Source organism: Zootermopsis nevadensis, unplaced genomic scaffold, assembly GCF_977971745.1.
Source record: "Zootermopsis nevadensis isolate Lab colony 2312 unplaced genomic scaffold, Znev_1.0 Znev_ptg000040l, whole genome shotgun sequence".
Lineage (NCBI taxonomy): Eukaryota > Metazoa > Arthropoda > Insecta > Blattodea > Termopsidae > Zootermopsis > Zootermopsis nevadensis.
Genome location: NW_028259172.1, coordinates 668,721 through 695,013, shown reverse-complemented (window position 1 = coordinate 695,013; position 26,293 = coordinate 668,721). Strand labels below are relative to the sequence as shown.

At 38.5% G+C, this 26,293-nt stretch overlaps 2 protein-coding genes across 7 annotated transcripts in view; one reads left to right on the top strand and one right to left on the bottom strand.

Annotated features, from left to right (window-relative positions):
* LOC147871749 (uncharacterized) overlaps positions 1-26,293 on the bottom strand; it is a 260,188-nt gene that overhangs the window by 35,121 nt on the left and 198,774 nt on the right. For 2 of the 6 annotated variants that reach the window (XR_015538349.1, XR_015538350.1), the window contains one exon: positions 20,894-25,348. The exons of the other annotated variants lie outside the window; for them this stretch is intronic. The gene's annotated coding sequence lies outside the window, so the exon portion shown is untranslated. Of the gene's footprint in view, positions 1-20,893; positions 25,349-26,293 lie in introns of those variants that run through there. 6 annotated transcript variants of the gene reach the window in all.
* LOC110834927 (dystrophin, isoforms A/C/F/G/H-like) overlaps positions 1-26,293 on the top strand; it is a 330,291-nt gene that overhangs the window by 233,452 nt on the left and 70,546 nt on the right. The window lies entirely within an intron of this gene.

Genomic DNA, 26,293 nt, shown 5'->3' with positions numbered 1-26,293 from the left:
TCTTATCAGCTTCAACTCTTGGTCGCTGCTGAGTATGGAAAGCCTCCAATATTGCCCCATGACCTCCACGTCCTGCCATAATTTGAACTGTGAGTGGAGAATGATTTGATTCTGAAACAATATCAGAGCTACAGATATGGAGGAGTGTAAAATGCAGATGGGAGCTAGACAAAAATATGACGTAAGTGATCTGAAAATAAATGATATTCTTATGGCAAACTCTAATATTGAGAATCCAAGATTTCGAGGATACTGGTATGATGTTCGCATCATCACAGTTAATATAAGAAGAAGAGAGAAAGAAATCATTGGCTGTTTATATATAGGAAGAGATGCTGTACCATTAGATAACTGCAAGATCGTATTTTGTGATGACATACTAAAGATTGAGAAGCCAATTCCAGTGGCAGATAGGACCAAAGAAGATGACAGTGTTTTTCGACTTTGAAATATAGATCGATTATTGAACTCAACTGCATTCAGTCTCTGCTCTGTGGCTCCCTCTATCGAAGACGAATGAAGTAATATAGTTGCGGCTACGACAGCTGTGTAGGACACATTGCAAGCTTTGCAACGGTATATGATGTCAACAAGCTTGGTATGAACGGACTTCTGTAGCACATATCTGCCGTCAGTCAGTCGCGATTATGGCTTCGAGTAGCAGACGTTTTTTTGTCTCCCAAGCAGAAAATCCTCCCACAGCACAGTATAGACTTCGGATTTAAATGCTCGGCTTTGTGTTTGGGAGGTGAATTATATCGCTGTAGAAACGTATTGTTAAAATACCAATCACGCGGCACATTATTGTAAAGAACTGAACACGATCTTCAATAATAATTGTGAGAGGAACGGTGAAAAAAAGGAATGTTTTCACTGAAAATCCCCTTGTACGTTTGTATACAGCTATATATAAACGACGTACGAATAGAATCCAAAGGAAATCAAATTGAAAAGGAAGACATGAATAACACTGTTCTTTTTAATGCAGACAAACTAAATGTGCATGAAGGGAGAAAAGAGAATCTGTCTGGAAGGAAAGAAAATCGATTTAATATAGTCCGTGAAAACAATCGGCCGGCCTATATTACGTAAATGTTGTAGCTTGCTCTTTCCTGCCAGGAAATTACCAGTTCGCCTGCAACTTATAGTATAGTCAGCACGCACAACTACTTTGTCGGAGAAGTTGCCTGCGCTGTAGGCTATTTTAAAATAAAACTTAAAAACTTTATAGCATGACCAGTAAAAACACTGCATGGTGGAGGTGGGGTGTGAATACATCTTAGCCTGAAACTTCCAATGGGACCTTGGATGAACTAGGCATAGATGGGGGATGATATTAAAATAGACCTTAGGAAGAACGTAGGATGGTGTCAATTGGATTCATTTGGCTCAGAATAGAGACCGGCACTGACTGTTGTCAACACGGCGATGAACTTTCGTGTTCCAAGAAAGGGTATGAATTCTTTGAACAGCTGAGCGCCTATCAACTTCTTGGGGTGGCCTCCACTGCATGGAGTTGGTTTGTCGGCTAGTTGTTGGGTCTTCGCAGAGAAATGTAGGCCTAACAGTGCTTTTGTAGCTGTAAGGGGTCACGGAAAACTGCCTTGCATCTTTGGTTTTGGGAGTCTGTTGCCCATTAAAAAATGTTACTTACCTGTATTTTCCTGTTTTCATATTTTTCGATTAAAATCTTTTCGTTTTGGGTATTTTTTTGGTTTTTACTCTTTATAATACAAATATTAGGCCTATTAGAATCTTTATTTTCTTTGTTCGAAGTATTTTAACAGATTTTTACTTCTTAGCAAAATATTCATGCCCATATTAAGGCATAATAAATTGTGTTTATTTATAAAATACGCATCTTATCTTTTTTCTTGCTTGTTGCCTTAATCTTCCACTTATTGTTAAGTATTTTCCTTCATTTCTAATTATTTAACTTTTTATATCACAGTTCCCTGTTTAAAAAATATGGCATTTCCAAAAGTTAAATATTAAACTTCCTCTGTTATTACTCGTATGCTGATTACTTTCTGTCTCACAAGACACTCTTCCTTCAAGCTTAATAGTTTCTTGTTAAGTTTTTTGTGTTAAAATATTGACGAAAGTTTCCTACTTTGAAAGCTAGTTCTGAAGGTCTTTTGATTTCTAAATGATAATATGACCATCGGTTAATTGTGGAGACTTTAAATAATTATATTACTCAACTGTACAATACTTTTATTTTCCGTCGTTTACACAAGCTTATTGTTAAAATCATATAAAATTTCACATAAAATTGTTACATTTTAAAATTGACGACATGTTTCGATATACAATCTTATCATCGTCAGGTCTATCAAAATTAAAATTAAAATCTGGTGTATCTGTTGCTCTGCTTATATTGCTTTTGTTTTTACTCGTTTTTATTACATCTCCAGGCTTCTTCGATTTTATTTTTGGAGAGGCGCCTGGGTGCCTATATCGGGTTGTGTATGAGGTGCGTGTCCGTTGTTATTGAATGGCAGACAGTGACACATATATAAGTTGTACTCAACTGTAGTTAACCAGCGTTATCGTTTTTCTTTTATCATTATTTCTCTCTATTTTCTTTGTTTCTTTAGAAACGTGCAAATTTATGTACAATCGTAAGTCTTTCTTAATCCGGAGACTTAGTTTCCATCTTATCTTTTATGATCTCGAAACAACCTAAAATGATCTGTAAGGACTTGTAACGAATCCGATATGTAGCAAAGCTGTAAGCTGTTTGACAGAGTGGTTAATCTTATACACAGCCTCCTCCTGTTTTCGGAGCCCACATTAATACCAGCTGCCATCAAAGCGAGTTCCTTGATGTTTATAAGGCTGTGGCAATCTCAGGTAATCGTGAAAGTGTTCTGACTGCCTCGTACATCGCGTTCCTCAGACAATGGAAAATTCCAGGTGTGATTGCTGTGTAGAGCATCAGTCACTGTTACAAGCCCATGAGTCCTTACAGTGCTGCCATCATCATGAGAAATCTTTTCTGCTCGCAACTCTCGGTCGTGGACACCGGACGGACGAGTCAGAAGCTAACGTCTGAACTCAAGTGAGTCTGCGGTTGGAAAGGACAGTGTTCTACACGGACCGGCACGCGCAACCCTCCTGACCATGAAACTGGCGTCTGAGAATTTGCTAACAACACGCAACTTCACTGCAGTCATTAAAATAACATTCAACAAATTACAATCACATCCAATTTAATATTAAAATAAAAATACAATAATAATTCTGTAGATCTTATTACGATGTTTTTGTCGAATCTAAAGGTCGATCTATCTTCTAAATACCACGATCTCCCGAACAGCCTTACAAGACAGTTCGAAATTCTGGGAACCCCGTGTTACTGCCTAGTTTTTTTATATTTACGTCAAAAATGGTGAAGTTTATTGGATCAATTGTTTTCCTTTGAGAGAAAAGTCAATCCATCTACATATTTACAATGTATTTTTCTGTATTTCATAACAAATACGTGTTCTGTAACATCAATTTGAGGATAGGAAAATGTAGTAGAATAATATTCAAAGAACACAAAAAATAATATTAATATTTTATTCAACTTGGATTCTCTCGTTGTTCATGAGACTGTCTGCCGTGCCCCTAAATATCCTTTTCCTGGCTAGTAGTAGTGTGTGAAATGTTGCAGTTACTGGAAACCACTGAATTTGCTCACAGTCCCACGTTGACTTGTTTCAGGGTAGTAAATATTTTCGCAAGACACGTGTCTTGTCGTTTATCAAAATTCTAGTCCTTATTTATCTTGGTTCTTGGCTAGTCACAAATGAACTGTACGAGTGAGTCCCCGTGGTGCCTTAATTCAACATCCAGCGTCGCTTTCAATTGATTAACAAAGGTAAAGAATCCTGGAAAAAGGTAAATAGAGCGTATCACCCTTCACCTACATGTGGGGATCCAGCTGCCACGAAAGCAAATTGTTGGCAGTCAGGTGGAATAGCTAGACGGTATTTATTCAAGCAAATTTCATCCCTCTAATTGAATTTCTTCATTCATTTGGGATCCGAAACAAGTTGTGTTCGGGGGCGCCCATACTTGAGTGCATAGAATCATCTTGTGAGATATTTGTCATTTATACGACTTGTAATGTTAAAGGTGTAGTGCTTTGTGGTGGGATGGTTACTCGAGGTTCATGAAATGAATGCTCAGTGTGGAGTCATGCCCACACGTCGCTGTGTTTCGTATTTTAAATTACTGACACTAAAACTCTTGTATGTAGTTCAAGTCAACATTTTTAATTTATCAAGACCGGTTCATCTTGTAAATAAATTATATATTTACACCTTTTTTTTTGTAACGCCTTGCATTAATAGAATGCGCTAAGCTACCAGGAATACGTTTCTTAGCCATATAATGTCTCTTGCTGCTGCACAGACGAAAACCGACCACAGATGGCCACTGCTAGGATGCCACGTGCAACAACAATTGGTGCCAAACGCCAGAGTTCTCACAATAATCATTTTCATAGCAGACTATTCAGTGCACGTGTGCCACCAGAAAGCCTTGATGGTCTCTTTTAGTTGAAATGTGAATATAAAAAATATTTTCCCGTATATTTAACTGTTATTAAAACGCAGTCTTAAATTGTGTCAGAGAACATAAACAGTTTGAAAAAAAATAATGCGACGTTTCGATATTTTATACTAAACATAGTACAATTTAAACTATATCGTGATCAATTTGCCAAGTAAAGAAATGACGCGAGTGGATCGCGCCTTTGATTGTATAAATAAATGTTTGTAGAACCTAAACCATTTGTGATATGTAAAATCTGAAAACAGATATAGAAAGCTCAAGAGGTAATACGTATTTCTTACGCAATATGTCCAGATCCATCTCTTACGGTTTTCCAGAGGCGGGAGCTTAACGCCGCCAGATGCATTGAAAATTGCACACATTGGTTTATTAAAATTACAATAAATGTATAAACAATTATAATTACAACAAAATACATTACAGATTCTTAAAGGTCTTTATTTACTGATCATTTTACATGTAGGTAACATTACTCTTACTCTTACCATTCTTGAGGAATGAACATTTGAAGGTGACTCGGCTATAGCTAACGCTGTTTTGATGACGTCATTTCTTGACGACAACGAGGGATCAGAAATTTTTATAGTAAGAAGATAAGATTTACAACTGCCAGTTATTGACTACAGTATCCAAGCTTTCTTTCGTATATGCCGTTTATTATACAGTACTTATTAGAGAAAAATTACGTGGGCCTCAAAAAATAAATCGTCCGCCTGCGGAATGGGCATCCCTGTCTTCAGGTTCGTGTTTTGTCACGTCTTCACTGAACGTTCAGGTTCTTGTGGCGGTAGATTTGAAACGCTGTTAGGTTAGGTTAGGTTAAGCAATCTTTAACAAGAACCAGTAAAGTCAATGACAAAATTGAATATCATACCGAGTTTTGTCAAAATCATTCATGTAATGTGGATGCTGTTACTTGCGAACAGACCGACTAAAGTGACGAAAACGTAGGCGTTTTTGAAATGCAGCTGAAGTGAGTGCCTTGTTAAAAGTGGGAAGATAGAAGTTGCAAGATGTTTTTCACTTGGAAATCTTTAATTCCAAAACACGAAAGTTATCGGTTTGTCCCTATCATGTAACTAAAACCTACAAAGATGATAAGAGAGACGAGAAGGGGAACTCCATATTTTGCACTCTTCAACACTGGGTTGCGACACCAGGCAGCCTTGTCGGTGGCTATCAGCTTTTTACAGGAATGTCTAGCGGTTAGGACGCTGGCCTTGTAATCCTGGGGTCTCGGGTTCGATTCCCGGCGGTTGGGCAAGGCCGTGGTCTAGGCAACACGGAGTTTTCCTCCGGGGGCTTCCCCGGTTTCTCCGTGGCATCCCAACAATTACTCCATTCACACACAGAAGAAGGCAATGGCAAACCACTTCTGGATCATCTGTCAAGAACGTATATGAACAGGTCCCAGTCCGAGAAAAGGATGGAAGGATCCTGTTCATATGGACCTGTCGTCAGACAGAACACTAAATAATAATAAGATGAGGTGGTCTAGCGGTTAGAACGCTGGCCTTGTAATCCTGGGGTCTCGGGTTCGATTCCGAATTTATAACTTGTGTTGGGCAAGGCCGTGGTCTAGGCAACACGGAGTTTTCCTCCGTGGCATCCCAACAATTACTCCATTCACACACAGAAGAAGGCAATGGCAAACCACTTCTGGATCATCTGCCAAGAACGTATATGAACAGGTCCCAGTCCGAGAAAAGGATGGAATGATCCTGTTCATAATAAGTCGGCAACCTCCTGTATAGGACACGGCGTTATAAAGAAGAATCGCTTCGATCTTTAAAGTGTGTGCCTGACGTTTACAATCATGAGAATAATGCATCAGTCCTACTCTTGAACATAGACACATGGTTTAAAGTATTCTGCATTTCCTGCTTTCTGTTAATAAATGCCATTCAAAAACGCAGAAAACGCCTGCGTGAGTTACTTAGGCTCACCCGCCTGAACAGCCTGCCGGAGTTGTTGCCGAATCATCAGGCCTCCTGGAACCTTGAAGAGAGTTACTAAATTCATAAAGTTATAGGAATAGTTGCAGGCACATCTAAACACCTTTACCTTCGTCATAGAATATACGTACTTATGTAGTATTATAGTCATCCATACCGAATATTTGCAAATAAAAATAATTGATTCGAAATCTCACATACTGGCCATAGAGCCTATACAAAAATTGTCAAATCCTTGAAAACGAACTAAGCTCAGTGCAATGCAGACGAACACGGGGAGTGTAGATAAAATCCCAAACAACCTCGGAACTAGATGGAGATAAGTGACCAGCTTCATGTTTCGCCTACTTAACCCCCGAGGAAAAGGAAAGAAGCCCGGTAGAAGGCCACCACACCAGACCGGTACCTAAACAGCCTTCCTTATGGCTCATTCGTAACCGGCTTCAAGGACTGGACTTGATTGCAGGGAGAGAACAAGAACGTAGAACCCTTTTAGGGTAATACAAAACGCTATTTCATTATTCAGATTTGAATTAACGGCAAAGTAATTAAAGAAATGTGGGATTCCGAGAAAACACATTTTCACTCACTTCATTGAATCACGTTTAAATATAGATTACCCTTCGACGACTCTTACTGCAGTTGTTGGTGCTATTGAAATTGAAAGGGAAGTTTTCTAGGTTAAGCACGTGATGCGTTTGTTATTGTCATGTATCTCCCCACCTTCAAACAGGACCACCTGTGTAAGTGGTCCCCCCTCTACCAAGTGCCAACAGCCTCTTCGGAGGGTGGAGGTCAGGGCACCCTCATGCCCTTGGGGTGAGAAATCACCCCTAAAGTCGGATGAGTCAACGGTATACGACGCGGAAGGCAAGGGGAATCCACCTCATTAAAGATCCTCAGGATTTCCCAAGTATCAGCAGCTGCCAATCAATTCTAGTATTGATTGCAAAAGAAGGAGAAGAATAAGAAGTTCGGGCAGGTCTCTCTGATGCGCGCGCAGCTTGTGGAAGTGTTATTCCGGGATGCTGGCGAGCTAGTCGCTTGTATGTCAAAAGCCAGCTGACAGATGAGTTTAAAAGCAAAATATCGTGAAAGGAATCACTGTTATTTACAAGTTTCGTTGTGGTGGATGATTACTTTAGAATTACGGAACAGTTAGATTGTTAATACGAACTGAAAGAAAGGCATTTACGTTCCTTTCGTTTTTTAGCTAATGGAAAATGGCTGAAACTAGGAGCAACGCAGTGACAGATTTTTTTTACGTTGTGAAAGACAAAAAACCTTTTTTGTCCGTGAGTTGGAAAGTGTCACAGTTATCTACGTCGATTTTTTGTTACGTAACTATGTGGTAATAAACATTTGATGGTAATTTATATTACCGCTATTGTATGATTGTGAACTATCTGTGGATAAAAGTCTAGGTTATTTTGTTGGTGAGAGTTTGACTTTGCATGCTGTGAAGTATACCATATGTGAAGACAAGTGTTGAAGACTTTCAAAGTCTCTTTACGGTAAATATTATGTATTAATGCTATTTCATTTGTATAAATGAACCATTCCAGAGGTAAACGAGTGCATAACGTTTCATTGGTTTTCTGTTGAATATTTCAAGCATTAAGAAACGGACTCAAGATAGATACAGAAGCAACTTTTTTGGTGAAAACAGTTTCTCAGTCGTTACAAGCGTTGAAAAACTGAAAACCCCTTTGTGACAATACACTGTTTTTTCATTGCAAAATATTTTCTTAGTGATGTTAAGAAATTGAAGTGGTAGTTATGATTTTTGGTGTATTACTTTTGAAGAAGAATCAGTTGATATGGCATCGCGACGAAACCATCACGGGGGTCATGGCGGGGGCCGCGGGGGTCATGGTGGCGCCGCTGGAGCCGGGGGAAACGGGAATGAATTTCGAGGTTTCGGTATCGATCCCGAAACAATCGAGAATTACGATGCCGACGTAACGCGCTGTTGTGTTCCAGCAGACATGATCAACCTGGATGTTCTGAGAGACGCACTGACGTTGGGCAGTACATGCACAGGGGAAATGTTTCGATGCTTGGGAGCAGACGGTCCTAACCTATCTGAAATCATGTGGCCGGGCAAGATCTTGGTCCGAAAGACAACGCCGCCAGAATTAGTGGACCATCCGAACAGGAACAACGTCCAGGTGCAGGAGAACAGCTGATTTCTGCTGCCGGCGAGGTCAGAGGTCACACTGGGTCCTCTTCCCCACCTGCATCAGGATCCAGCGAGCCAAATGTTTCTCCCATCCACATTTGAGTTCTTCTCTGACAGATCACGGCAAGGTCTTAACTTTCTCGGAGATGGGGGGTGGTTGTGTGTGTGTGGGAATTGTTAATATATCTACTTACACGTATTTAAGTTTATAATTATGCCATTAAATTTGCATATTTGATACGTGATACGTGAAAAACTGTGGACTAATATTCCGTGTTATACGTTCATGTTAAACGAGAATGTTTCAGGACTTTTCTGTGTGTTGCATCAAAGTTATGGGATGGATAGAGCCATATAAACGGCATTGTGCAGGCAGTGCTTTTTACAAAGAACACTGAAACACCCGTGCAAAATTTTCATACTACAAGAGTTGAAAGACTGCAAGCACAAATTGTATAATACATGAATAATTTCTCGCTCCGGATTTTGAACTCTGTAGCTGTAACGAAATTAAACCAGCATTTTAACTGGACTTATGACACAGACACCTTCTTGAAACGTTTATGATTAAGCCCTATTTAGCTGATCAAAAAGAAAAGATTCTATCTTATGGCCCTCGAAAGTTTTATTTCAGGTATTTTTCCTTTAGGTTATCCTGTAAAAATTTGACAACCATTACTCATTCCCCCACCCGTGCTGTGTGTCTTACGTCTTTTTGACATAATATCAGTACAGAATAACATATTTAAGCGTGTTAGCGACAATATCTGCACAGCGGAGTTCGTTAATCGGGACTAACGTGTTAGTCAGTTCTAGCGCCGGCTGTGCACATATGTCGCTGTTCAACTTAACACTTGAAATGACGTGAGGAGTACAAGTGTACTTGGCACGCGGTTAAGGGCGCCCACACAGAATGAGAAATGCTGAAGCCCTGGATAACTAATCAGTTTCAGCATTTTGAATAAACATCAGAGTCTAGTCATCTCTCGTACAGCTAGTAGTTGCTCAGATTGGCGACAAATTCCTCATCTTTTATGGAACCCGAAGAGTCAGTGGTCCCTGTACTTGGATGAATCCAGTTCATACTCTCATACGTTATTTATTCAATGTACCTTTTAATATTATTATTCCATCTGCGCCTAGATCTACAAGTTGGTCGTTCCCGTCGAAGCTCTCCGCCCCAAAATATATGTTTTTCTCGTGTCTTTCTTACTTGTTACGTGCCCCAAATAGTATTTGGGGGACAGTACAAATTATGAGGCATCTCATTATACAGATTTCTCCTTTCTGTCAATTCCTCCCCTTGGCAATGATTAACTGTTAATGAATTTTAAAATGAATCTGGCATGGCCTGAGTTCATTCACCAGGCAGTAAGAAAGGCTAAAACCCAGAATTCGGTCGTGTCATTTTATACTTAACGTCGCTTTCACAGTTACTTGGGTATATAATGTAGGGAGCATAGCTTTAGTAAAAGATGAATGTGTTAGGGTCTCGAAGTATGGCATCAGAACTTATTTTAAGCTACCATCCCAGCATTTGTCCTTCGGAGCTGAGTAAAACCACTCTGATTCTCATGACAGCCGACATGCGGGCGGAGATTTGAACACCGGACCTGTTATTGCTAGTCCCATCCAGTGTACGTCGCTTCTGCGTTAATAATGTTAAGGCAGGTTTTATGTGGTTATAAAGCCATCGTCTTCGGAATGTCGTTTCGCTTTGTCGTCATAAATGTGGAAATGGTCGCTGTCGTTGACTAGTGTCCGTGTATAACCCGACAGACAGACGTTTCCCAGTGTGTTGGTATTGGACATTGTCCATATACAGATCCCGCTGTAACTACTAGTAGGCATTACGTAATATTTTACATACCATTAGGCACTCTTCAAGCAAATTCACACGCAAAGGGTGACCGGGGGGGGGGCACACGTTCTCCTTAACCCAGCACCGCGTGAACCCGAAATCCCAACCCAAACACGATATCTAATTATCTTGTGGGTTAATCTCCATACCAATTTAATGGGTAATATCTGTGAGTTATACCGTGGGCAAGATATCCATTTAATATTATTATAATGCCGATAGAATGTCTGTCGTGTGGATAAACAGTTGTTCAAATTAAACCTGTCGCACAGTTCCACACTGGAAACGGATTACAGATCACAACATTAGATACTGAATATTCTGTGTGAAATTAGGCCAACAATCTGATTTTAGGCCTTGCGTTCTTCTCCTTTGGTTTCTAACTAGCCGATATTTCAAACTGAATTTGTCTGTTGCTTTCTAAAGTTGGTAGTTGGAGTGTTACAATTTTGAAATGGAAAAATCTGAAGTTGGCCCACTGCATTTTACGGGCTGTAATTCAAGTATGACATTTTGAAAAGTATTTCGGTCTTTGGACCTCATTTACATGGAGAGATACTGGGTTAAGTTGATTTAAGGTCATCGGTCAGTGTTGAATTAATGTCTCACGCGTTCTCCTCGCCACCGATTCGAGACTGGTCGTAGGGTTTACCTAACCTCCTATCTAGTGGCGTCGAGGAATGTGACTGGAGGTGAATTAGCCGGGGATTGAAGCTGACCGTCCTATTCATTTGCCGAGGTTATGAATATGTGGAGTTATACCTCCACTCGTCATAAGTCTTCATGAAGTGGTGCTTAATTAAGCACCAGGGACGACTTTGCCTTTACGCATTGTGCAGTCTCACTTGTTTCAGAATGGAATGAATGTGATAAATACGTGTTCAGTGAGTACGTTGTTATGTAATGGTTGTAAAACTCTACGGAAGAGATAAAAGTGACGTTATGAATTGAAGTATCCAGAGTCTGGAACAACAAATTATATAGACGTTCGTCTCCCTTCATTGGGGAAAGTTGTTAAGCCTGCCTGAACCCTACCCCTTCCCCAGAAATTGCTGAAGGCAGTGCGTCTCAGGGCGCAGATGTTTATGATCAAATAATGACATATTTCTGGCATGTTAGGGCTGCACAAAAAGTTCAAGGTGTCTTGGCGCAAATGACGTTTTACTTGTAAGTCTGATAGCATTGAAATCTGATACAGAATCGTCTCTCTCAGCTACTGTTGTTTTTCACAGTCCAAATAAATATTTTCAACAGTTCTCCAAACAATTTAATTTTAAAAGTACACAAGATGATAGAGTTGCGTCATATTGTGAAAATATATATTTAATTAATTAATCTTGTCCGTCTAATCACAATTTAAAATTTAAAATTAAGATAATTAAAATACCATGTGATGCTCCTTATCGAAACATTCGATTTACATTTAGAACATCCAATGTAGTGAGAAAGGGATGTTCTAAATGTAAATCGAATGTTTCGATAAGGAGCATCACATGGTATTTTAATTATCTTAATTTTAAATTTTAAATTGTGATTAGACGGACAAGATTAATTAATTAAATTTAAAAGTACACGCTTACGCACAGACCAGGCGAACGTTAACTCGTAAATCTACGTTGTATAGTGCGTAAGTAAACACCGGGGACAGCTTTACCTTTACCAACTTTAGTGAGGACGCTAAATAACATTACGAACTGCACCGGGCGGATGAAATCTATTTTAGAAATAGCAAATCGAGCCTTGGCGTTATTCTTGCCTTTTTCAATTTTCGTTTAAGTAACAGGCCTACAGTGAAACAGTCAAGATAGAAATGTTTTATGAGTACTCAGATGTTTTCTAGTGCTTTTTCACACATCGGCTACAGAACATCAGCACAGGAAAACCCGTTTTATGAAATAAAAAGGGTAAGCACGAGAGAGTCACATGAATGCTTAACCTCTGTTAGAAGGATGGCCAGCTTCGCGCTAAGACCACCTTAACCCAATGCAAATAATGCTGGCAGCGATTAGGTGGAGGCATGTTTTCTCGTTCTCCAAATATAACGGTGATGAGCCTGTCGCCACCAAATTACCGTAAACGAAACTTCAGTTATGATGTGTAAAATGAGGATCTTAGCCAAGTGACTCGATGGAGAGACCACTTCGCTATTCCTAGAGGTCTCTTAATGTCAGTCTGTTCTCCCAAAGAAAGAATACTGGGCTGCACAATTGAACGGCGTCACGGAATCTGTGCTGAAGAAAACATTTGCGCGACTTGTCTTCGTGAAGGACTGAACGAAAGGTTTATTTCTTAATTCTCTGTACGACATGAAGGGTCTGTATATTTCTGTGTGATTATGGGATTCAGTAGATCACGATTTTGAATATGACGTTTCGTAATTACCCAACAGGAGCCGACATTGTCTTTTATTGACTTGAAAATTATGTTCGCTACAATTCTCTGAGCTAATTAGGACATTTATCTGGCGTGAAGCAGTGCCTAGTATATTGCTGAAGGGACTGAGTATAATGCGGGTCCTAATCTGATCCAGGATTTCACGAATACGAAGCAGGAATGATTTTGCTAACCTCAGACCCTGGATTATTGATTTTTTTTTAATTTCTGAGGACTTTTGTTTAAGGCCATTTTTGAGTCATGTGATACTCGGGTGTCGTTTAATGTCATCAGCATCGCATTACGAGTGTTTCCGCTCATGCCATGTTCCTATTAACATGTTGAGGACTCGTGCTTTGTTTGTGATGGAAGTGGTGATACTGAATTTTTAATTTGGTGAGGTTGGGAAAGATCAGTCATTTTTGTTTAGAGCACAGTACCATTATTTCCCAGTAGGGACTGTGGAGAAGCATGAAAAACTAAAGAAATTGTTGACTGCATGGAGAATAGTCATTGAGAAGGTCGTAACCAAATTTCCAATTTTCATGAAACTTGTTCACGGGAGTTCTCTCTTAGTCTGCCCTGAGACACATTATTTTTAGGGCCCATTTTAAATTATCCTCCCGTCCTTACCAAGGTCTCCAAAATCGTCTCTTGCCTTCAGATTTTCAGGAAAAACAAATTCGTACACCATTCATTTCTCACCTGTCATGCGTGTTACATGCCCCGCCCATCAAATTCTTTAGACCCTTCAAAAAAAGAACTGGTCTACGTGCAAAATGTTAAAACGTTCTAGTTCGTTACGTCGAAGAGCCCCTTTGCCCTGGTGCAATCTCCAAGTTGGAGGACCGCCCTTTGTCGGCTATCTGCGGCAACTCTTCCATCCTGAATCTTCAACACGGTTCAAATTCTTCTCACATTGTATTTAAAGTTACGAAAAGATTTCTGGTTCAGAAGGTACAGTTTATCGGCCCTTAAAACGAAGCCTTTCTGCTTTAGGGATGCAGTTTTCAGTGATGGAAACCACGACCTCTTTATAACGGTAGTGCTGTGGTGTAATCGTCACAGTTATCTAGACGCGCGACTGACCGGTGTAGAGCACAGCTCGTTGGTCTGTGTTTACTGACTTCCCCACACCCTGGCCTGTAGTTTGACGAAATTGCGCTCCCTTACTTGTCCGGTACACTAAAAAAAAGCGAATATGTTTTTTCAGGTAAAATAAAGTTTAAATATCTCAAATTTTGTAGTTAAAATATTTCAGGGTTTTGGAAGGTGCCTCCGTGAACTCCACTCTAATGTGAGGGGAAGGAGATTTGTTTATGTACGTTTATATCGCGTGCCATTTATTTAACCTGAAAATGTTATTTAACTTCAAAGTGGTGCATTGAGCTGAGTTACGAGGAAGTAAGTTTTCCCGTGTTTGCAGTCTTCCGTGTAGCCCACACCTTGTAAATTATTGAACACTGGACCTACATGTCTGTCAGTAGTGTCTGATAAGGGTAATTTTGCCCGCCTCTGACTTATTCAGTTCGCTGTTTCCAGAGGGGATTATGCCTCACTCCCTCCCTAAGTTATTAGACGCATTAAAATACGATCAAACAATGCCAAAATATAACATAAGATAAAATTTGCTTTCCTCTGAGCATGTAAAATGATCGTGAAACGGCGAAGTTATGTCTGTCCGCATGTTTAATCTGTGGAACCACTCGACGAAATATTATGAAATTTGGCATTTGTGATGTACGCAAAGTTTGTAAAGCGACTATTCAAATTTTGTTTGTATCAATCTTACACAGCATTCTGGATGTGTTTATATTATTCAGTTTTGTATAAAGCTAATTAAGGTATGTAGATTAAATTGATATGTAATTGAATTGTGGATTTCCCACTTTACGTGAAGCTCGTATCGTTCAAGTAATGTTAAATTGGTTTAAACTTGTTTATAGATAGAGGCTAGTTAAGAGACCAGCTTAGTAATGGCCTGCAGTATATTGTACAGTGAGTGTTGAAGGAAACACAAAGGAAAATTGTCATTCTGTGTTCGAAGTTTCGTTAAAAAAAAGATTTTGCGGTCCGCAAGGTACATAGGCTGTTTCAGTCGCGTCTGTAGGCTGTGTGGTCTCTTATTTTACGTTCTGCGAGGTAATAATTCACGTTGTTTCATTAATAAAATGACACCGTGTTTTTATTTGAGCTGGATGGACGTAACTTTAAAACTAACGCATTTATGTGAAAAATGTATTTTTTACTCGGCACCGAAACATTATCACGAAAAATAGAACCAAGTAGGCGTAAACCTCTTTTTCAAAAATATTTGGTCTATGTTGTAATGGAAGTACCTGTATTGTTGTGAGCGGAATGTTCTTTTAAAAACATTCCGTATTTACGGGATTGTAATGCTCATATAATGACACTGCCAAGCTGGATCTGAATGGGCTTTGGTTACTAGCCGGATTACTTGCTTCTGTATTTGAAGAAGAGACGTTTCACTTACGTAGATTACAGGCTGTGAGAACGTAAGCCTCCAAATCGATAGTCCATCCCCGACATCCCTCACAAAAGTTGGAATGCAGCTTTGCGATCAAGCTTAAAAAAGTATGGATAATACTGGGATTACTCATTGTGTGAGGTTTCTGTGGACATAATTGGAACGGAAAGATGTACGTAGGTTCTGAAAGTAATTTTTAAAAACATTGGTATATGGGGGGTGGGGGTGGAGGTGCTTCTCTCATGCCTAAACACAACTTCTATTTCATTTTCAATAAACGTTAACCTGACCTCCGGGTCTGTGTTCCTGGACTACTTGAAACAAATATTGAGGATTTGAATCCTGTTCGGATATTCATCTGTAATTTTCTGTGGTATTTCGGTTGAGATGGCTGGTGTATGGCGTGTCCATCAGATTAAATAAAAGAATACGCATTACAGATGAGCTTTCAGGTTCTCACGGCAGCGAGAATGATGTTGTGCTGTGTAGTCTGGTAGGTGTTTACTGACGTTTCAGAGGTGTGTACTCCTTCAATCATCATTGCCCTGATGATAGAGGCAGTAACATATATGGAATTTTGTGTTGGCTACTACGAGAGACTTCGCAGTGCAATATCCCATTACCGTAATTTGTTTACATCGGTTTCCAGTTACAATTTACAGCTTCTTGAAAGCTGTCTTTGAATTAAATTTAGTAGTGTTTTAAGTACACTATCAGGTCTACCAAGAATCGATAGCAGGTTAATTAATTTTGTAAAAGATTTTCGAAAAGTAATTCTGTGGTGTGTTTGCCATGGTTAAATCGGGAAGACCGTGTCTGGAAGCTGTCTGTAACAAAACACGCATAGAACTTATGATTTCATATGTAGTAAATATTTTTTCTGAGAATAGTTAGGAATGTGAGTCCTGATACAATGCGGGATACGCAAATTGTCATTCAGTGAGCACTGATAATATTCAGTATACTTTTAATAACACATACTTGTTTTACATAAAACATGAATTGCTTTCGTGCGCAGTTTTAATTGAAATTTTACTTTACAAAAAAGCTGACTGCAAGTTAATAAATTCGATTCCATTAGCATTCAACTGAAATGTCGAACTGTGGATCTGGAACTTCTGAACATTTAAACATTCATGTTTTTGTGAAGCATGCTTTGTTCGTAAAGTTGGTAACAACGTGTTGCGCTATGCAAGTCTCACTTTATAAATTAATACTATTTTATTGTTAAATGTTCAGCGACAGTAGGTCTATGGTACTCCTGCTTCGGTGTAACGTTAATACATAAACAGAGCTCAGTAATAATTTGTACCCACTTACGTGTCGTTCAGTGAGGGAGCAGATGATACCTACCCTCTTCTGTCATCTTCTCCCCTACCTTATTTGTGGCAACTAAAGATCTAAATTTAGTAAATGTTTATGAATGTAGAATTATGTAACCTTATTTTTCTTCGAATTTCTTTCGTATGGACGACAAAGACAGGCATATTTTTTCGATAAATTCATTCCTTGTTTGTGGCTGTCGAAACATTTTGTGTTCTGTTTCGGGCTGCCACAATTAGTTTAGATTTGTTTACAGGTGATAACATCCCAAACTTTTCATAATCAGCGAATGCAGGATTTTGATTGTTTCCTATTGTGTTTTTCGATGACAAATATATATATATATTTTTTGGTAAACATATTTTTAGATCGTGGAGAAATGCCCAGGATTTTATGGAACTCGATATTTAATTACCGTGTTCACAAAAGCCGGCATAGGTTCTGCCATGAGCGAGTCCACATCCTTGTTTCCTTTGTCTTTAAGATTACTTTTAATATTATCAGCCCATTAACTGCTGGATTTCATAAATGTTCTAATATTCCGTTGGCGTCATCCTCATCTTTCCTTCTGTATCCTCCGTGTCCCTCCGATCTGATGTTACTTGATTTTATCGCCCAAATAATATACATATTTAATTTATTAATGTACGTATGAAATTAAGGTCCTTAAATCTGAATTAATGATTTGCCATTAATGTATTATATATGCCGCCATAGTTATATATATTAATATAGTAAATTTGTTGCAACCAACAGTGTAACAAAATTGTACATCTTTGCGTGCAGATCTCTTTACAAATTATTTTTAGGCCTGTCATCAGTGTACACACTCGCCCGCCATTGAATTCTACTCGTTTATACTTACATATCAATAGAAGTGTCTTCCCTCGAGGTTTTCCATTGAAAATTTTATATGCGTATCGTCTGTAAGTGGTAAATGTCCTACTCATTGCATTTTCCCGAACTAACTTAATATTTGGACAAGAGTACGCATTATTAAACTCTGCATTATCACGTGTTCTATGTTCTCCTGTTGACGCTCTGTTTCTCCCACTTGTTCACTCAAAATGAAATACTGAAAGGCTCTCAGTCCTTTTTATAACAACTTTTCAGCAGAACTTTTTATATAATTTGACCCATGGGTGACCATAAAAATGTTCTCACGAGTACATTTTTTCTCTCCCACAGAGCGGAATCGTGTATATGAATGTAAAAGGTAAAATATAAATGGAGGTAGCGCTGAAGTAGTTCTTGGCATCATAATGAAATATTTAGTTAAATCCCGCTGACGTCGGCCTTTCGGCTGTTCTGAGAAGTCGAAATAAAATAATGTATCAAATACATCTTTTAAGTACTCTGGTGTCTATTTTATGGTGATCGTAACTGGAGGTTAACGTTCACTACAATTTAACTTCCGTTTGGTTTCTCAAAAGTTCAAGCATTCTTTCATATTGAAATTTACCGATAAGGTTGGTAGAGCTGTAACCCTCTAAACTCATATTTCGTGAGAACAGGTCCGAATGTAAGATCACGTCTGTCCTAAGATTCTTTCCTACTTTTCTCAGTATCACTAGTCGAATGCATATCGTTCGATATATCATAATCACCTCCTTTCAAATTTCAGCACTCACCATTCATAACCATTTTTCAATTTTATTCGAGAGTGGACCAGTGCAATTGAAACGGTGTCATTACGTAACCTACGACAATTTTATATAAGCGGAAAAGACAGGTGTACGTACAGCAGACCCATTCATGGGAACAGTGTCGTGGGGGCATGTTAGCCTAGAGTGTATGCAGTAAAGTTTCATTAAAATAATGTTTTGTGTGTGTTATAAATATTCCAAATCTTACGTGAAGAAGAAATAGGATTGTGGGACACATTCTGAGGCACCCAGGATTGGTTACTTTGGTAATGGAAGGAACAGTTAAAGGGGAGACAAAGATTGGAATTTTTGAGGATGTGGGCTGTAAAACATTTGTGGAAATGAAGAGATTAGCGCAAGATAGGCGTTAATGGAGGACCATATTAAACCAGTCGAAAGACTGATGACAAACAAACAAACAGCCACAGAAATATTCCTCCGATATGTTAAACAAGAAGAGCAAAGTAGGTATGGGGCTGACCTCTCCTCCGACCATGGTCCTTACTCTCGAGGACAGGCGCGAAGAAATTGTCTAGTAAACGGTTTGTGGGCCTGCTACAAGCACGCTCCGGCCGTCATGAATGGGAGTGTTTAGCCCGACAAACATCTTACACATCTAAGTTACATCCCATTCAACCACCCCGTGATCAGAAGCTAGTAGTCGCGCAGCTGGTTATGCAATGTTCATTACCGTGCTAACACTAGCCTGCCACTGGATTCCATCCAACTAAATCTACAGCCTCACGTCGTATTGTCGCTCATCCTCCGAAGAAATTCCCGACCTGTTTGCGGGACCCTAAATTTGATTACGAGTAGACAAGCCCCGTTGCTCGTTCTGTCAGATGAAAGCAAGTTGATGAGATTAGAAGTAGTTCCGCGTTTGTTCTCCTTGTAACGTTGGCCTATTCCCTGGCACTGGGTTGTGGGCTCTCTTCGCATTGAACTGAAGTCTTCACAAACTTCGCACGAAGACCCTGGGGACTGGTGTGTTCTTGGAGGTATCTTGTTTGGATTTAGGCTGGGCTATCAGCTGTCATGTCCGATGGGGTTCGTGTTTTTATTCAGTATCTCCATGCGAAATCTGAACATGTCACTTCCTTTCCAGTTCATTGTTCGCAGTCATTGAATGAAGTTTATAGCACGAAGTTGGTTTCCAGCCTTCCACTACATTGCAGTTGCTTGTAGCGTCGAGTGGCATGAATTTTTACTTGACAGGGATGTGGGATTTTCGTTATTGAATCGTCCGTTTATCTTTCGGTCCATTTATGACAGGAGTTTCAATAAGGATAATTCTAACAAGACGGTATAGCACGCTTGGGGAAATATGGAATTAATGCAAAACTGTCTCATGTAACTCTTTTTAGAAAACGTCATTTATGTGTGTATAATTGTGTGGCTAATATCAAAATGAATATTAAACTCGGTGAATTAAATTTACTTAGACTATAATTGATTTTAGACATTTTGTGAGCACTATAATGAACGCTATGATCCTTGGTTACAGACAGTTCATTACTAACACAGTTTTGAAGAAGACTATCATGTACTATGGAGAGAAGTTAATGAGTTTCAGAAGTCAAACGTAGTCGCTTATGCCCTGTGTTTAAAAGTCGATTATCACTTCTGTAAAATGTTTCTTGTAAATACTTATCCTTACACCTAGTTCTGAATTCGTAAATGTTCACTGTGAGATACCAATCGTGTCTTTGGTGAAAGACACTGGATGTGGAATCCCAGACGTATTTTTGAAACGACATTCACACCGAGGGGCCAGAATTTGTATTTTTTCACATGTGAGAACATTTATTTGTTCGCGGGCAGGCCATCACTTCTTTTGGCACTGAAATATGAACATTTTGAATACGTGTGTGTTGCCGAAGCTGGGCGTTAGCTCGTTCGGCCGATTTCATACGTAAGCAACTTTGCTCTCAATATGCACGTTTCGATGCTTTGATAATAGGGTCCTACAGAAACCCGATAAAACACAAACAGACGTATAATGACCGTTGGCGCGGTTGGGTGGTCCATCTACCAGACTACATGATGGAATATCTCGAAACACAACCATCGACTCGTCGTCGTAAGAACTTCAGATCTCACCATTTGGTCGTGTTCATTAATTTACTGCATGCACTGAGCTAATAATCGTATACTTTTCTCACACACAACCTCCAATATTTTTCCTCGTATTTTCTTAAATATTCTCCCTTTATCTGACCACCCATATATTTTTTTTAAAAAAAGAGTTCATGCTAATAATTTTAATGAAGATTGTACAAATTATAAAACTCCGTCCCAAGATCACATTACATTGTAGTACAATCTTTTGTGTGGTATTAATTAGGGTTTTACTAGCCAAAACTTCACTCCGAAATGAAATGTGGCTATTATTTAAGCCATTTTTAACTTGTAAGAAGAAGAACACGCCGTCTGTACACTCAGGTTAGTGTAACGGCCGGACTCACAATAACTCAGTGGACGCCCGGACTTATGACACAATTGTAGGTTATTAACAAGCCCAGATTTATTGTTATAAATTGAAATTAAACCGTACACAAATGTTTACACTGTATATATTACTTACTAAATCACACAAGAACACTTCTCCACCTCGCCTCTGCCGATGTATGCAGTTCAAATATATTTTATCAAATTTGTTATAATTTTCGATAGTTGTAGAATTTAGCATAATTTCCAATATAAAGGCGGGATTGTGGCTGAGCAATTTGCTACCGACTTACTTGATGTCCAAAAGGGAAGAGCCTAGAAAAGTCTGCACACACGAAGAAGACCATCGGCTCTCCAAAACCAGGGGTACCTACAGCACATCCTTGCTTTTGATTGGATCCCCTAATTTTGGTACCCACACCTAAATTTTGTAACAAGGAGTCTCATAGGCCATCTGTGTCAACCCCGTTATTACAGGTTATTATTATTATTATTACTTTGCCCTGCCTGAAGATTTGACAAAAGAGCACTTTTAGGTAGTAGGCTGTGCCATCCGACGTGTTTCATCTTAAGATTTAACAGTAGGGCTTAGCTATTAAGCAAAACGGTACACAAAGTAGGTAGCACTTCTAGACAATTGAACAAAAGAGGCCTTCATTAAGGTAGCTTCTTTTCTCCTCACAAACAGACGTGCTACAGGGGCATGTTTCCAATAACATGTCGCCAATAAATCAATTAACTTATGAATAACATACAATGAAATAACTTTATATCTATTTGACAATATTTCGTTAAACTTGGATTAATATTTGTAGTTTTGATGCGTCATCTTAGTATATTAATCCAATATATATTATTTATTATTTCAGTCTATACACAAACTTAATTTTAATTTTAAATGTTGTTGTTAAAATTAAAATTAAAATTTAAAATTTAGCGCTTTTCATCGTTATTTCGATGTTACATTTCATCGCTTTTTTTTTCAATAGCGTCGAAACATGTCGTAAAATAATAAGCGCTGAAATGTAACATCGAAATAACGATGAAAAGCGCTAAATTTTAAATTTTAATTTTAATTTTAACAACAACATTTAAAATTAAAATTAAGTTTGTGTATAGACTGAAATAATAAATAATATATATTGGATTAATATACTAAGATGAATAAGATGATTTAAATAAATAAATCTCATCGACCGTGGGTTCGGACGACTACAACCGAATAGCATAATTTAATTATCCAGGAGAATCGGTTCCGGAATTTGATCATATGATTTCCTTGAAACTTTTTCTTATTCTTTTTTTTTTCAAGATTGTGGCTTCAGATTCCAGAAGCCATTAACTTGGAGAGCAAATATTGAGTTGGTATAGGGGCTACCGGTATGCAAAATTTTCCTTTCTCAGTGTTGCTGTTAAAGGGGGACTTAATACAAAACAGCTGATTACGTGAATATAATTTCAACAGCTAAAGTGACGCCAGTATCTGATTTCCGAATCTTGTTTCTCTGATACCGTCAAGCGAGAGCACATATGTTAAAGTGTAATTATTTTATTAAGGTTGCCGAATTTGGGCTACTGAAGAAACTTAATCAAGTTCAGTCTCAGCAGCTTCCTTTTCAAGTTGTGTGCTTCGTTTTGTTAGCTGTGTGCTAGAGACGTCAAGTGTGAGTTACGTGGTTATTCTTCCGGTTATTATACCTGAATGTCGCTTGTTATCAATTGCATCTCTGCTCAGAAGTCATGACTCAAATGTGTCACAAAAATCATACGTGTAGCAACGTCACTGAATCTGACGTAATTGGCTGTTATTGTTTCCTGTCATGTTTGTGTCAATTACTCCTTCCGCTACTAATATTTGGGCCCAACTGTGTAGGAATCTGAAGACCGAGATAAGAGTCCCATCTCCGAAACGTCGTTTTACGTTTTATATTTACTAGACGATGGATAATATCCAAGGAAATTTTTATTCAATTGGCTTTTATTTTATGTGAAATGTCATGAATATGAATTATGAACACAATCACACATTTTTGAAAAAATTTCTTGGCATAGAAACTCAATATTATAATGGAACGAAAACTTTAGCGTGTAAAAAGCGCACACTACTGGCCATTGTGTGAACGAATAAATCCTTAAGATAAATAAATCGTTACTTTATAATTCTTGCTATATTGTCTATGTACAGCGTGAGGCTACGTTTTATATCATAAGCATGTAAATAATTTAAATACATACTGGTCCATAAAAAACTATAATGAGTTAGACAAACTTGATGTTTACAAGTAGAACGTGCTGAAAGATTCCGGATTGGAAATTTCTTGGTCAGCATGGTACTTATCTGCCGTGGTAAAATATTAATCTGTGATTTGTTGTTATTTCAGATGACGTACGTATGATTCTAGGTGTTAAGTTCCTTCGTTTATACATTAAAGTAAAGGAGAGTGTTTCTATGTTACCTGCTTGCAAAATGAACTACATAAAACAAGGAATGCGCATATTATCCTTATTAACCCTTTGAAGCCGAAGATCGTCTGAATATTATTTACGAATCCAGACCGTACCGCGAAGAAAACACTTCACCTCACCATTACGAAAATCAGCTGGTTAACCCTTTGAAGCCGAAGCTCGTCTTCATAATATTTACGAATCCAGACCGTACCGCGAAGAAAACACTTCACTTAACCATTAGAAGTCGAATCAGGCGGTACCACATAAGATTTAACAAAAGAACATCCCGGTCAAAGCCTTAAAGATGCCAAGAATTCATCTTAAGTAGAAAGGATTTATGCTGATAGATTTCCCAACTGCCTGTTACCTAGAAGTTATTTTAACATCAGCTGCTATTACATGTGTGTTTATTCGTCTGCTTTCCTTGTCATATAATAAATAAAGTGTAAACTTCTTCCATTTTTATTAAGTGCAATACGTATCTTTAGAACTTCAAAGGCCCCTACTACAAAATAGAAACTTTACATTGGTACTCGGCTCAGATACGGATTTACGTTACTGCAGTATTAATTACTTGCAGAATTTAACATAAATAAAGTGTTTCTATTCATAATAATGTACAATGACGACGATGATAGAAATGCTTACCATTGTGCAGAAGAAAGTTACAGTAAAGTTAATTTTTATGTACATGCACGGTCTGGACGATCCAAGAATTTTGCAACACTTATTAATTTTAAAAAAAATATATGGATCAAAATAGAGTCGTTTCCGGATCAATACGCAACTAATTTGAATTTTTTTATTTGTTTATTTCCATACAAATATATCCTACAATCTTTGAAAGGCGATACTGAATCACTCATTAAATGGAAGCGGTTTTAAAGGAAACGAATATCACGAGATATTTGCTTAACATTTCGTTTTCTGGTTTATTTCGTAAGAAGTTTGTTTTAAAATACCTTCTCAGAGGCGTGTAACATAATAATGTATTCAAATGGAGACCAGTGCGCTAATACACGGTCCTTAAAGTAGATTAATCATAGATGCAAATTATATCTGCAATTTTTTGGGATATTTTTAACAAAACCTGTCTCCTTTGAGGTTATTTTTTTCGATACAAGTCTTTGTATTGACTGCTGTGCATTTAGTTCATTTTTTAAATGTATTTACATATATTTATTATAATTTGAGTGTCACGTGTTCTTTTGTATCATCAGTGACTCTAATAAAATAATTTAATTTTTATTATTATTATTATTAACCAGGACGAAAATGTAAGCTATAAAGACGAAGGAAAATGAAATGAATATAAAGATGGTATTGGAAGCAGAAAACCGATTAAAATGTTAATGTGAAGGAAATGGTGATGATGATCTTGTTTCATTTGGGTTCAATTGTATTTCATCAGTTAGCAGGACCGAGTACCAGACAAAAGACCGTGGCACTGTACAGAACAAACTAGCTTGTTATATTCTCTACTCATCAGTGTGCTATTATATTCAGGCAGAATAACATATTATCACTTTTATATCATACGTCACTGTGCAGTGTCTCAAATCCTCCACTCCGGTCGGAGAGACGCTTTGAACCTCCATCTTTCAACCATAATATTTTGAAAGGAATATGGCGTTATTTCACAAACAAAATTGTAAGTGAGGGTTTATATTCAGTCTTTGAAGCTTTCTGTGCCGAGATTCTTCAGTTAGTAGCAACTTTCTTTTGAAATATCAAATTCCATACAATTCCTAACCTAAGTTCAACTAATTACTTTTTGGGGGGTTTGCAAAAGATATAAAGCCTCTGAGGTCCATTTATTTTGACAGAATACCTTGTTTCAGTTTTAAAAATGTTTAATTTAATCAGAAACATAGCTGAAAAATAACTTTAAAGATGTATGACCGAACCCGGCAAAGTGTTCCTGTGATCGTATCTGAGCACATGACCGGCCGCCGCGGTCAATTACAGTTCGTTTGTCTTCTCTGGATTTAAAATCCGTTTGGGCGCAACCTCGAAGAACAGTCACCTTCATACTCGCCCGCCGTGAGAACCTGAAATCTGAATCAAGCAAAGTTAAGAGAATGCTATCAGAGGACCAATAATTCACAGAACGGAAAAGAAGTGCCCCAGATTCACGAAAGTTACAGGGGACCTTGCAGGTGTTGAAACTGCCGTTTCATAAACACACACGAGAAAAGATGTTGTTGACTGATACATCCATATCTACGGGCTATTTGTGATAATCCATTCAAGTTCTTATAAGTTGTGACGCCGTGTGGACTCGTTGGTGGTTAACCCAGAAAACCACGATTAATAGTTAAAAATCACAACACCAATTCTCGGATGGCTCAACTAATAATATTATGGATAGAGGCCGGATGACAGGGGTTCGATTAAAGTGAGAACGATGGATTTCTCTGATCGGAAATCCAGTGGCGATTATTTCTCCGTTGTGGAAAGTGATCGTTGTGTGTGGACGATCACTCAGCTAGTGCCGATGGTTTTAAATTTCCTCCCGTGTTAACAAAAGCGCGCAACTGGATTCTATCCCGATCAAGTTACATCCAGGTCTCACCTTCAAATTTTACTTCTCTAAGATCCTTTTTAACATTATCTGGCCAAGACTCCCAAGTGGTCACTTCCCTTCAGACGTTTCGACCAACAATTTGTATGCACTTCTTGTGTTCTATATATCTCGTGTACTTCATTTTCCATTACTTTCCAACACTAATACAGTAAAACCCCTCTAGTTGGACACCCCTATATCCTGGACACCCCTCTATATTTATTTTATTTAGTGTTCTGTCTGGCGACAGGTCCATATGAACAGGATCCTTCCATCCTTTTCTCGGACTGGGACCTGTTCATATACGTTCTTGGCAGATGATCCAGAAGTGGTTTCCCATTGCCTTCTTCTGTGTGTGAATGGAGAAACCGGGGAAGCCCCCGGAGAAAAACTCCGTGTTGCCTAGACCACGGCCTTGCCCAACACAAGTTATAAAT